The sequence below is a fragment of the Uranotaenia lowii genome, chromosome 2 (genome assembly GCF_029784155.1).
Source record: "Uranotaenia lowii strain MFRU-FL chromosome 2, ASM2978415v1, whole genome shotgun sequence".
Lineage (NCBI taxonomy): Eukaryota > Metazoa > Arthropoda > Insecta > Diptera > Culicidae > Uranotaenia > Uranotaenia lowii.
In genome coordinates, this window is record NC_073692.1 from 429,702,284 (window position 1) to 429,713,105 (window position 10,822).

The window sequence follows — 10,822 nt, forward strand, 5'->3', positions numbered from 1 at the left end:
TGTAGTCTTTTGTGGTTGAATCTGACATTAATCAGGATCACAGTCGTCACACATTAAGTGCTTGTGTGAATATAAATCCAAACGTCAGGTTATTTGAATAGCATCATAATATCAATTGATCGTTTTGAAAACATGCCGGGACCACCACAGGATTCATCAAAATGAATTTTTTGACAGTGCACTCAAATCGATTGGAAAACAACTTTTATTTATCGCATAACAATATAAGTAGTGGAAATAGTGCCACGTTTTATTGGATTTTACATCTTATTTACCCGAAATTCCCTCCAAAAGATTAATTTACCATTCAATTAAATCTTCGTGTGCTGATTTTCGTATTAATCCGATGTTTAAGATAGTATCTCAAAAAAGTGATATGTTATGAACACTTCGTCGAAATATTTAGTCATCGATCTGATGCGTTAACACAATTAAATTGCAAAAACTGTTATTTTATGAAAGCATAAATAGTGAACACTTTTTCGCAGAAAAAAAACATTAAAAATTTATTCATTCTTGGTTCTAGAATTTGCAAATTTCACACTTTTCAGTCATGGATTTGGCCTGCTTTTGCCCCCAATTCTTCATCTGATCAATAATGCTGCTGAATGTACCGCTAATCTCCTACTTCTGCTTTTTTAATTTTACAACACTCCCCAACTAAAAGCAACTTGGAATAGTTTTATAAATCGAGAAATATTATTTTTCTTTTCAAGGAGGTTCTAAATATGATCTTTGTCCCTAGAATAAGAGAAGCTAGAAGATTACCTATGCTTTATCAAGTTTATTCAAGAACGCCATGACAGAATTTTTTGGCCCTTAAATATCTATAATAGAGATGAGGGCATAACGAGCACCTAGGGCGAAGTGAACACGTCTCTTTTTTCTACGGTAGTAGGTATTTTCTTGAATAAATTTTCATGATGAACAGTTTTGTAGTTCCTATAGTATTAATTCTTCAGCAAAAAAGCTAGGGGCGTAATCTAGCCGCTAAAATCCGCACAGTTGACGAAAACCTTGGCTCTGACATAAAGTGAAAAAAACTAATTCAAGTGCCGAAAAATTATAATTTTTGAGCATCGGAAAATAAGCTCTTTATATCGATAAATCATCTTGTGTGTTCTAATTGTTCCTCAAGTTTTAACTTGAAAATTATTTTCTACTTTAACTTGTTGACAGGAGGCGAACAGAGCACCATTAATCGAGGTACGATGAGCATTTTTTGCCGTAGGATCTAGCAGCCAATTCATCTGGATGATTATTACCGGCAAATAATGTTGAGATATGAGATTAAGAAATCTCAGACGAATTTCCGGTGAATTATGTCTCATTGGTTCAAACTAGGTGAGATGCTCAACACAGTATAGCTTTGGTGCAAAGGATTCAATTCTTCGAACATGATGTAACACTATTGTACCGACATTGCTTCCGGACTCTAAGATACGAAATCTTCCCAAGCAGTGTAAATTATCTGCGAACGTAAAAAGTGAAATCAGCTTCACATATCTTCATCTGGTCGATATTATTTTAGTGGGAATCTTCACCACTCTTAACCAAATATATCTCGTAGAATTTTGTGGAATTCACTGTTTTGACTGCTTTTTCGTGTTTATCGTGGCGGAGCCATTCAATTGGAATTATCTAAGATGTGTAAGCAATACATCGGAATACTATACACCTCGCTCAAAAAACTTGAATCATTTAAACCATTACATTTACTGCAGGCGGAGGTCTTCGTCGCGCCAATTCTAGGGTCTTCATCTCGCTAACATGCTTCAAATCATAAGCAATTTAAGTGGTGGTCTTCGAAGTCTTCGTCTCGCTTAAATAATACAAATCATTTACAATTCAGGCGGAGGTCTTCGTTGCGCCAATCGTTCTAGTGGAAGTCTTCATCTCTCTAAAATACTTCAAATAGTTGCACTTTAGGCGGAGGTCTTCATCGCACCAATCATTCTAGCAGAAGTCTTCATCTTGCTACAATACTACAAATCATTTAAGTGATTGCATGTCAAATAAACAGTCAATCCCGCTCTAAGGGTTCAGGCTATCAAATATAATTTAAGGCGGAGGTCATTGTTGCGCCAATAATCAAACGACAAAATAATTTTCCCTTGGCGAAGGCCTTCGTCGTGCCAAACAAAGAATATTTAATAATTATTTAACGTGTGCCGTGACAGGCGCGAGTCCAGGACAAGCTGCTCTCGATCTGGCACACAACGGGCAGGAAAATTCGCGGGCCAAAAATCCTAGGGTTGCCAGCCACGGGGGATAAAGAAGACCGGACAACGGTCGGAGTAGACTGACCCCATCGACGGGGGGCTGTTGAGTAGAGTGCGTCCGACCCCACGGTCTGAGGCTACAAAGATAAGACAATACCTTCTGCGTAGCGGATGCCGTGGGTGCGCCGCGTTCGTGCGTAGGATGCTCCACCTTCGGGGAGTATCCGAGTAGGGCGGTTCTCAACGACAGAAGCTGCGGGGATAAGACATGATCTTCTTCGCAGTGGAAATCGTTGGGAAAGGGTTATTCTACGTTCGGGGAATACCCACGGGTAGAGTGGCTCTCGACGCCGGGTGAGCCATTCGAGTCGGAGTAGGATGACGTCTTCGTCGGGAATCATCCGAGTCGTTGCGTTAAGTCCCGCGCGTGTGCCGTGAAAGGCGCGAGTCTATGATAAGCTGCTCTCGATCTGGAACATAACGGGCAAGGTAGCAAATCTCGAACCCTGAAGATAAGAGGTCGAGCCTTGAGTCGTTAGAGGAGAGGTCAGGCCTCAAATCTTCAGGCGGAGAGGTTTGTGTGGTCAACCCCGAGTGTTTATGATAAGGGGCCGGGTCTCGAGTCGTTAGAGGAGGGATCAGGCCTCTTATCAACAAGAGGAGGGGTACAAGTGGTCACTTCGAGTCATTACGAGGAGAGGTCAGATTTCAAGTCGTTAGAGGAGAGATCGAGCCTTGAATCGTGCAGAGGAGAGGTAAACCTCGAGTCGATGGGAGGAGGGGTCGGATCTCAAGTCGTTAGAGGAGAGATCAGGCCTCAAGTCGCGAGAGGAGAGGTTTGCGTGAGAATCTCGAGTCATTGCGAGGAGATGTCGGTTCTCAAGTCGTTTGAGGAGAGTTTAGGCGTCGAGTCGTAAAGACGAGAGGTTTTGCTGAAAGTGGTCTCGTTAATGAGTATTGCCTTGGAGCGCATTAGCGCGAATAGACCTCCCACTATTGAAGCATAATGTACTAAACAGTTCGAGGTGGGAACCAGGTCTGCGGCCCCAGGTGGAGTTTAGGAAGTAGGGGGCATACACGGAGTATATCACGAGTCTCCCCATTGTACTCATGGACCCAGAATAGCAAACTGGGGGGACGCGGTGGCTCGCCGTGCCTTGGAATACAATCCGTAAACCGGGATTTACCACCTGTGGTTACCAACTAAAAAAAAAGTCAATACACATCCTTGAAGTCCTCCGCAATTCTTTAAAATGAAACTGCTGATTTAGGATTACGCCAAGATCGTTAACGTGGTGCACACGTGCCATGGGCTCGTCTCCAAAGAAGTACTCCACTATTGAAGGCTATCGCTTACTAGTAAAGCTGATGACTGCACATTTGCTGCGGTTTAATGACAGGCAGTATTAATGTCGCACCAACCAGCGAAGATGTTGAACTGACATTGCAGAAAATTTATCTCGGTGTGGTCTTTTATGGTGTGAAACAGTTTTAAGTCATCAGCATAGCAAAGTATGGCGCGGCTGAGAAGTGACAACACGTCGTTGGAATAAATTAGGAAAATCATCGGTCCTAGATGCCTACCTTGAGGCACATCGATTTACGATCAGTTAAGTTACTGCGGAACCAGCCAAGTAGAACACCACAGAATCCTTAGCGTTCGAGTTTTCCGATGGTTCATCTTGTCGAATGCAGCAGACAGATCGCAGATAGCAGATAGCATCAGTTTGAGATTTGGCAGCAAAACTTTTATGCACAGAAGAAGTGAACGTTAGCAAGTTACTTGTCGTAGAGAGTTTGGACATGAACCCGTGCTGATCATTGGAGATGCTATTTTTGCTGGATTTTTGCTACTATCTCCTTTTTATGCACCGGGAACCATTGTAAAGGAAAGGTAGCACTATTAAGCGGAGCTTGAAAATGAGCCGAGTTGGAGTCAACAAAACAGGCATGAAACTTTTTAAAAAGCAACTGGTAGGTATCCCGTCTGAGCCCGTTTAAAATAAATTTTTGAGCTTCGCTGCTGCTTAAGAGATGACTGTTTCCTCGATTTCAACACCATTTGGCCCAATGGCGAAACGTTCCTGACAGCGCTTGCCAAATGTGCTGTGGATATTGAAGATGAAGTAAAGATACTAGGAAATTTTCGGGTGAAGGCATGGCATATTCCACGAACAGAATTCGCCGTAATGCCATCCAGAAACATGCTTCGATGACTTTAAATTCTAGAAAGATAATGAAACATATTCCAACATCCAAGTTTTTCGGTATCAACTAATTGGATGAGGACTTTTCTGGGTGTTTGAAAAATTTAACAAAAGTTTACTCAAAGGTATGAATAGAGCAAAATTTTCATTCCAATCAGTAGAGAATGATATAAACTTCATTTTTCCAAATTTTTATAGCAATAGTGTACCTTAATACATTTCAAACAAATTTTCTATAATATTTTCAATGGATTAATTGAATCCCTAAGAGCACCTCTATCTGTGGTCCAAACAGCCTGTTTTATCTCAAATTCCGACCAAAGCAACCCAAACCTTTCGTGGTCCATTAAACCAGTTTCAACTCACTTTGTTTAGAACCGGTATAAGGATTGGTCCAAAACTGATGAGATTTGGAACCAATTTGACACAGTTCTAAACCTTCTGACAGTTAATGGAACTCTAGTGAGATAGCCGGTTTTTTCACTGATTTGGATCTTATTTCGTTGGTCCAATTCTTGTATAAATTAGACCCAAGAATAAACAACAACAACCGGTTTAGACCCAAAATCCGACCAGAGAAACCACATCCGTTATCCATTATACCGGTTTTAAAAAAAAGTTGAGATGAAACCTCGACTTTTTTTAAAACCGGTATAAGGATTGCTTCAAAACTGATGAACTTTGGAAAAATATAAACTTGGTTCTTTCAATTTTGTAAGTGATAAAAACTTGGGAAATATGATTTGCTATGCGTTTGATCGAAATAACGCCGTCAGAGGAGGCCATGAATCTGAAAACTAGTCAAACTTGTTCATGAAAACGTTGGTGGTAACAAAAATACTTCTTGAATCATTTTCTTAAAAGTGTTAGTTAGGTAAATCATTTAAAATATAAAGTATTTTCAAAACTTCGTTAATTGCTACCTCATGAATGCATCAACATTACTTTTTCGAGTTACGTCAAGGCAACGATCTATATACATGAGAAAACCACGCTTGGTGGTCAGAACTTTGGCATTTAAATTCATTCTAGGCGTCGCAGTCCCCGCTTCCTCAACTTTGTTTTACAATTTTATACGACGAGAGCAGGGAAAGCGCGTTTGCGAAATTAGTCGATCTCCACTCCACTTGGCGAGTTTTGGTTTTTCTTTTTTCCTTCGGTTGCGTGTGTCTGATGCGATCGTGCACGTGTTCTGTTCATGATGGGGCCACAATTTTTCGCCCCCCCCTTGTCAGAGTATAGAAACACAACTCGTCACAACTACAGTTTCACATTTCTTCCTTCTTCGCTCGAATTCGCACTTTCATTCACCGCATATTTTCACTGATCTTTAGAAGATCTGTGCCACTCGCAAATCTGGAGCACAATTTTACCTCGCAATGCTGCCTGAAATTGTGCCGTCTGCTTGTTGCTTTTTTTCTTTCTTGCTCCCCGGGAAAAACTGTCTGGGAAATTGCGCGTTCCGAATCGAATTATGCGATCACCCTCGACACTTTTTTTCCACTTTCACTCCGGGAAACAGTCGAATATTGATAGTTTTCGCCTGCTTGCGTTCAAATCACAGCGCACTGCTTCTTCGTTTTCTTCCTGCCGCGGGGAAACTCGCGATCATTTTCCACCCAAAAATGGTGTTCTTATTATTCACGCGCTTTGCTTAGCTTTTCTTTCTGCGGAACAGTCGCACCCGAGTCGAGAAATTTTCCCTGGCTTGCTACGTCCGTCAGGCAGCAATATCGAATGTTCACTGACTGGGAGATGGCGATGATCACATCAGCAGAGTGGCCAAAAGCAAGGATGATCATCTTTCGTGGACGAGACGATGCGCTAATTCAGCAGTGCTGCCCGAGCGGGAAAATTTTGGCATGGGATTTTCCTTTTGCATTGAATGAGTGAATTTATTTTGGATGTGAGCGTGTGTGCGCGCTGTCAGAAATCCTTGAGAGATTTTCTCGCAGTGCCATTTGAAGGTGCGGAATTTTTCGGGATTGAGTGACGACCTCCTCGAAATGAACTCGAGTGATCGGAAACCATTGATCATGCGGCTCCATCAAAAGTCGCTGTTGTTTACCTTCCGATGGTTCCAGATCACAAAACTAACTATAATAAACAGACCACAAATTAACTCTCGGAAGAATCTTGTACATATTGTGAGGTATTTTCACGTCATCGGGGGGCGGAAATTCTGAGCACCAAAAATATCAACAGGAAACCAGCGAAACGTCATACTTCATTCATAATACCTACTAGTCAGCGTATACAACTGAAGCTTGCTTGGCCGTGACAATCAGATGATGTGCCCCTGACCTTTAAAGGAAATTTTTGGCTGAAACGAGGATGAATCGATCGATCTTTATTTATAAAAAAAATGATGTGGGATAGTAAATCAAAAAATTGTATTCAATCCAAATAACTGTTAACGAAATCTGAGGAAATTTAAAACAAAGTTTGAATCGATTCTCTATTAGATCGAGGCCTTTGTCAATAATCGCAAAAATTATGAAAAATGACAAAAATGAAAAAAAATACAAAAATGACAAAAATGATAAAAATGACAAAAATGACAAAAATGACAAAAATGACAAAAATGTCAAAAATGTCAAAAATGACAAAAATGTCAAAAATGTCAAAAATAAAATGTCAAAAATGTCAAAAATGTCAAAAATGTCAAAAATGACAAAAATGTCAAAAATGTCAAAAATGTCAAACATGTCAAAAATTATAAAAATGACGAAAAAGACAAAAATGACAAAAGTGACAAAAGTTACAAAAATGACAAAAATGACAAAAATGACAAAAATGACAAAAATGACAAAAATGACAAAAATGACAAAAATGACAAAAAATGACAAAAAATGACAAAAATGACAAAAATGACAAAAATGACAAAAATGACAAAAATGACAAAAATGACAAAAATGACAAAAATGACAAAAATGACAAAAATGACAAAAATGACAAAAATGACAAAAATGACAAAAATGACAAAAATGACAAAAATGACAAAAATGACAAAAATGACAAAAATGACAAAAATGACAAAAAATGACAAAAATGACAAAAATGACAAAAATGACAAAAATGACAAAAATAACAAAAATGACAAAAATGACAAAAATGACAAAAATGATAAAAATAACAAAAATGACAAAATTGACAAAAATGACAAACAATGACAAAAATGACAAAAATGACAAAAATGACAAAAATGACAAAAATGACAAAAATGACAAAAATGACAAAAATTACAAAAATTACAAAAATGACAAAAACGACAAAAATGACAAAAATGACAAAAATGACAAAAATGACAAAAATGACAAAAATGACAAAAATGACAAAAATGACAAAAATGACAAAAATGACAAAAATGACAAAAATGACAAAAATGACAAAAATGACAAAAATGACAAAAACGACAAAAATGACAAAAATGACAAAAATGGCAAAAATGACAAAAATGGCAACAATGACAAAAATGCCAATAATAACAAAAATGAAAAAATTGACAAAAATGACAAAAATGACAAAAATGACAAACATGACAAAAATGACAAAAATGACAAAAATGACAAAAATGACAAAAATGACAAAAATGACAAAAATGACAAAATTCACAAAAATGACAAAAATGACAAAAATGACAAAAATGACAAAAATGACAAAAATGACAAAAATGACAAAAATGACAAAAATGACAAAAATGACAAAAATGACAAAAATGACAAAAATGACAAAAATGACAAAAATGACAAAAATGACAAAAATGACAAAAATGACAAAAATGACAAAAATGACAAAAATGACAAAAATGACAAAAATGACAAAAATGACAAAAATGACAAAAATGACAAAAATGACAAAAATTACAAAAATTACAAAAATGACAAAAATGACAAAAATGACAAAAATGACAAAAATGACAAAAATGACAAAAATGACAAAAATGACAAAAATGACAAAAATGACAAAAATGACAAAAATGACAAAAATGACAAAAATGACAAAAATGACAAAAATGACAAAAATGACAAAAATGACAAAAATGACAAAAATGACAAAAATGACAAAAATGACAAAAATGACAAAAATGACAAAAAATGACTAAAATGACTAAAATGACAAAAATGACAAAAATGACAAAAATGACAAAAATGACAAATATGACAAATATGACAAAAATGACAAAAATGACAAAAATGACAAAAATGACAAAAATGACAAAAATGACAAAAATGACAAAAATGACAAAAAATGACAAAAATGACAAAAATGACAAAAATGACAAAAATAACAAAAATGACAAAAATGACAAAAATGACAAAAATGACAAAAATGATAAAAATAACAAAAATGACAAAATTGACAAAAATGACAAACAATGACAAAAATGACAAAAATGACAAAAATGACAAAAATGACAAAAATGACAAAAATGACAAAAATGACAAAAATGACAAAAATGACAAAAATGACAAAAATGACAAAAATGACAAAAATGACAAAAATGACAAAAATGACAAACATGATAAAAATGACAAAAATGACAAAAATGACAAAAATGACAAAAATGACAAAAATGACAAAAATGACAAAAACGACAAAAATGACAAAAATGACAAAAATGACAAAAATGACAAAAATGACAAAAATGACAAAAATGACAAAAATGACAAAAATGACAAAAATGACAAAAATGACAAAAATGACAAAAATGACAAAAATGACAAAAACGACAAAAAATAACAAAAATGACAAAAATGGCAAAAATGACAAAAATGGCAACAATGACAAAAATGCCAATAATAACAAAAATGAAAAAATTGACAAAAATGACAAAAATGACAAAAATGACAAACATGACAAAAATGACAAAAATGACAAAAATGACAAAAATGACAAAATTCACAAAAATGACAAAAATGACAAAAATGACAAAAAATGACAGAAATGACAAAAATGCCCAAAATGCCAAAAATGACAAAAATGACAAAAATGAGAAAAATGAGGAAAATGACAAAAATGATAAAAATGACAAAAATGACAAAAATGGCAAAAATGGCAACAATGACAAAAATGACAAAAATGACAATAATAACAAAAATGACAAAAATGACAAAAATGACAAACATGACAAAAATGACAAAAATGACAAAAATGACAAAAATGACAAAAATTACAAAAATGACAAAAATGACAAAAATGACAAAAATGACAAAAATGACAAAAATGACAAAAATGACAAAAATGACAAAAATGACAAAAATGACAAAAATGACAAAAATGACAAAAATGACAAAAATGACAAAAATGACAAAAATGACAATAATAAAAAAAATGACAAAAATGAAAAAATTGACAAAAATGACAAAAATGACACACACGGAAAAAATGATAAAAATGACAAAAATGACAAAAATGACAAAAATGACAAAAAAAAGACAAAAATGATGAAAATGACAAAAATTTCAAAAATGAAAAATTTGGCTAAAATGACAAAAATGACAAAAATGACAAAAATGACAAAAATGACAAAAATGATAAAAATGATAAAAATGACAAAAATGACAAAAATGACAAAAATGACAAAATTGACAAAATTGACAAAATTGACAAAAATGACAAAAATGACAAAAATGACAAAAATGACAAAAATGACAAAAATGACAAAAATGACAAAAATGATAAAAATGACAAAAATGACAAAAATGACAAAAATGACAAAAATGACAAAAATGACAAAAATGACAAAAATGACAAAAATGACAAAAATGACAAAAATGACAAAAATGACAAAAATGACAAAAATGACAAAAATGACAAAAATGACAAAAATAACAAAAATGACAAAAATGACAAAAATGACAAAAATGACAAAAATGACAAAAATGACAAAAATGACAAAAATGACAAAAATGACAAAAATGACAAAAATGACAAAAATGACAAAAATGACAAAAATGACAAAAATGACAAAAATGACAAAAATGACAAAAATGACAAAAATGACAAAAATGACAAAAATGACAAAAATGACAAAAATGACAAAAATGACAAAAATGACAAAAATGACAAAAATGACAAAAATGACAAAAATGACAAAAATGACAAAAATGACAAAAATGACAAAAATGACAAAAATGACAAAAATGACAAAAATGACAAAAATGACAAAAATGACAAAAATGACAAAAATGACAAAAATGACAAAAATGACAAAAATGACAAAAATGACAAAAGTGACAAAAATGACAAAAATGACAAAAATAACAAAAATGACAAAAATGACAAAAATGACAAAAATGACAAAAATGACAAAAATGACAAAAATGACAAAAATGACAAAAATGACAAAAATGACAAAAATGACAAAAATGACAAAAATGACAAAAATGA

At 34.4% G+C, this 10,822-nt stretch overlaps 1 protein-coding gene across 7 annotated transcripts in view; it reads right to left on the reverse strand.

Moving 5' to 3' along the window:
* Positions 1-6,170, reverse strand: part of LOC129745763 (probable myosin light chain kinase DDB_G0284661) — a 52,913-nt gene extending 46,743 nt beyond the window's left edge. For 6 of the 7 annotated variants that reach the window (XM_055739099.1, XM_055739098.1, XM_055739097.1 and 3 more), the window contains exon 1: positions 5,803-6,170. The gene's annotated coding sequence lies outside the window, so the exon portion shown is untranslated. Of the gene's footprint in view, positions 1-5,730; positions 5,752-5,802 lie in introns of those variants that run through there. The other variant, XM_055739093.1, reaches the window with a different exon arrangement.
* Between the last annotated feature and the right edge of the window lie 4,652 nt (positions 6,171-10,822).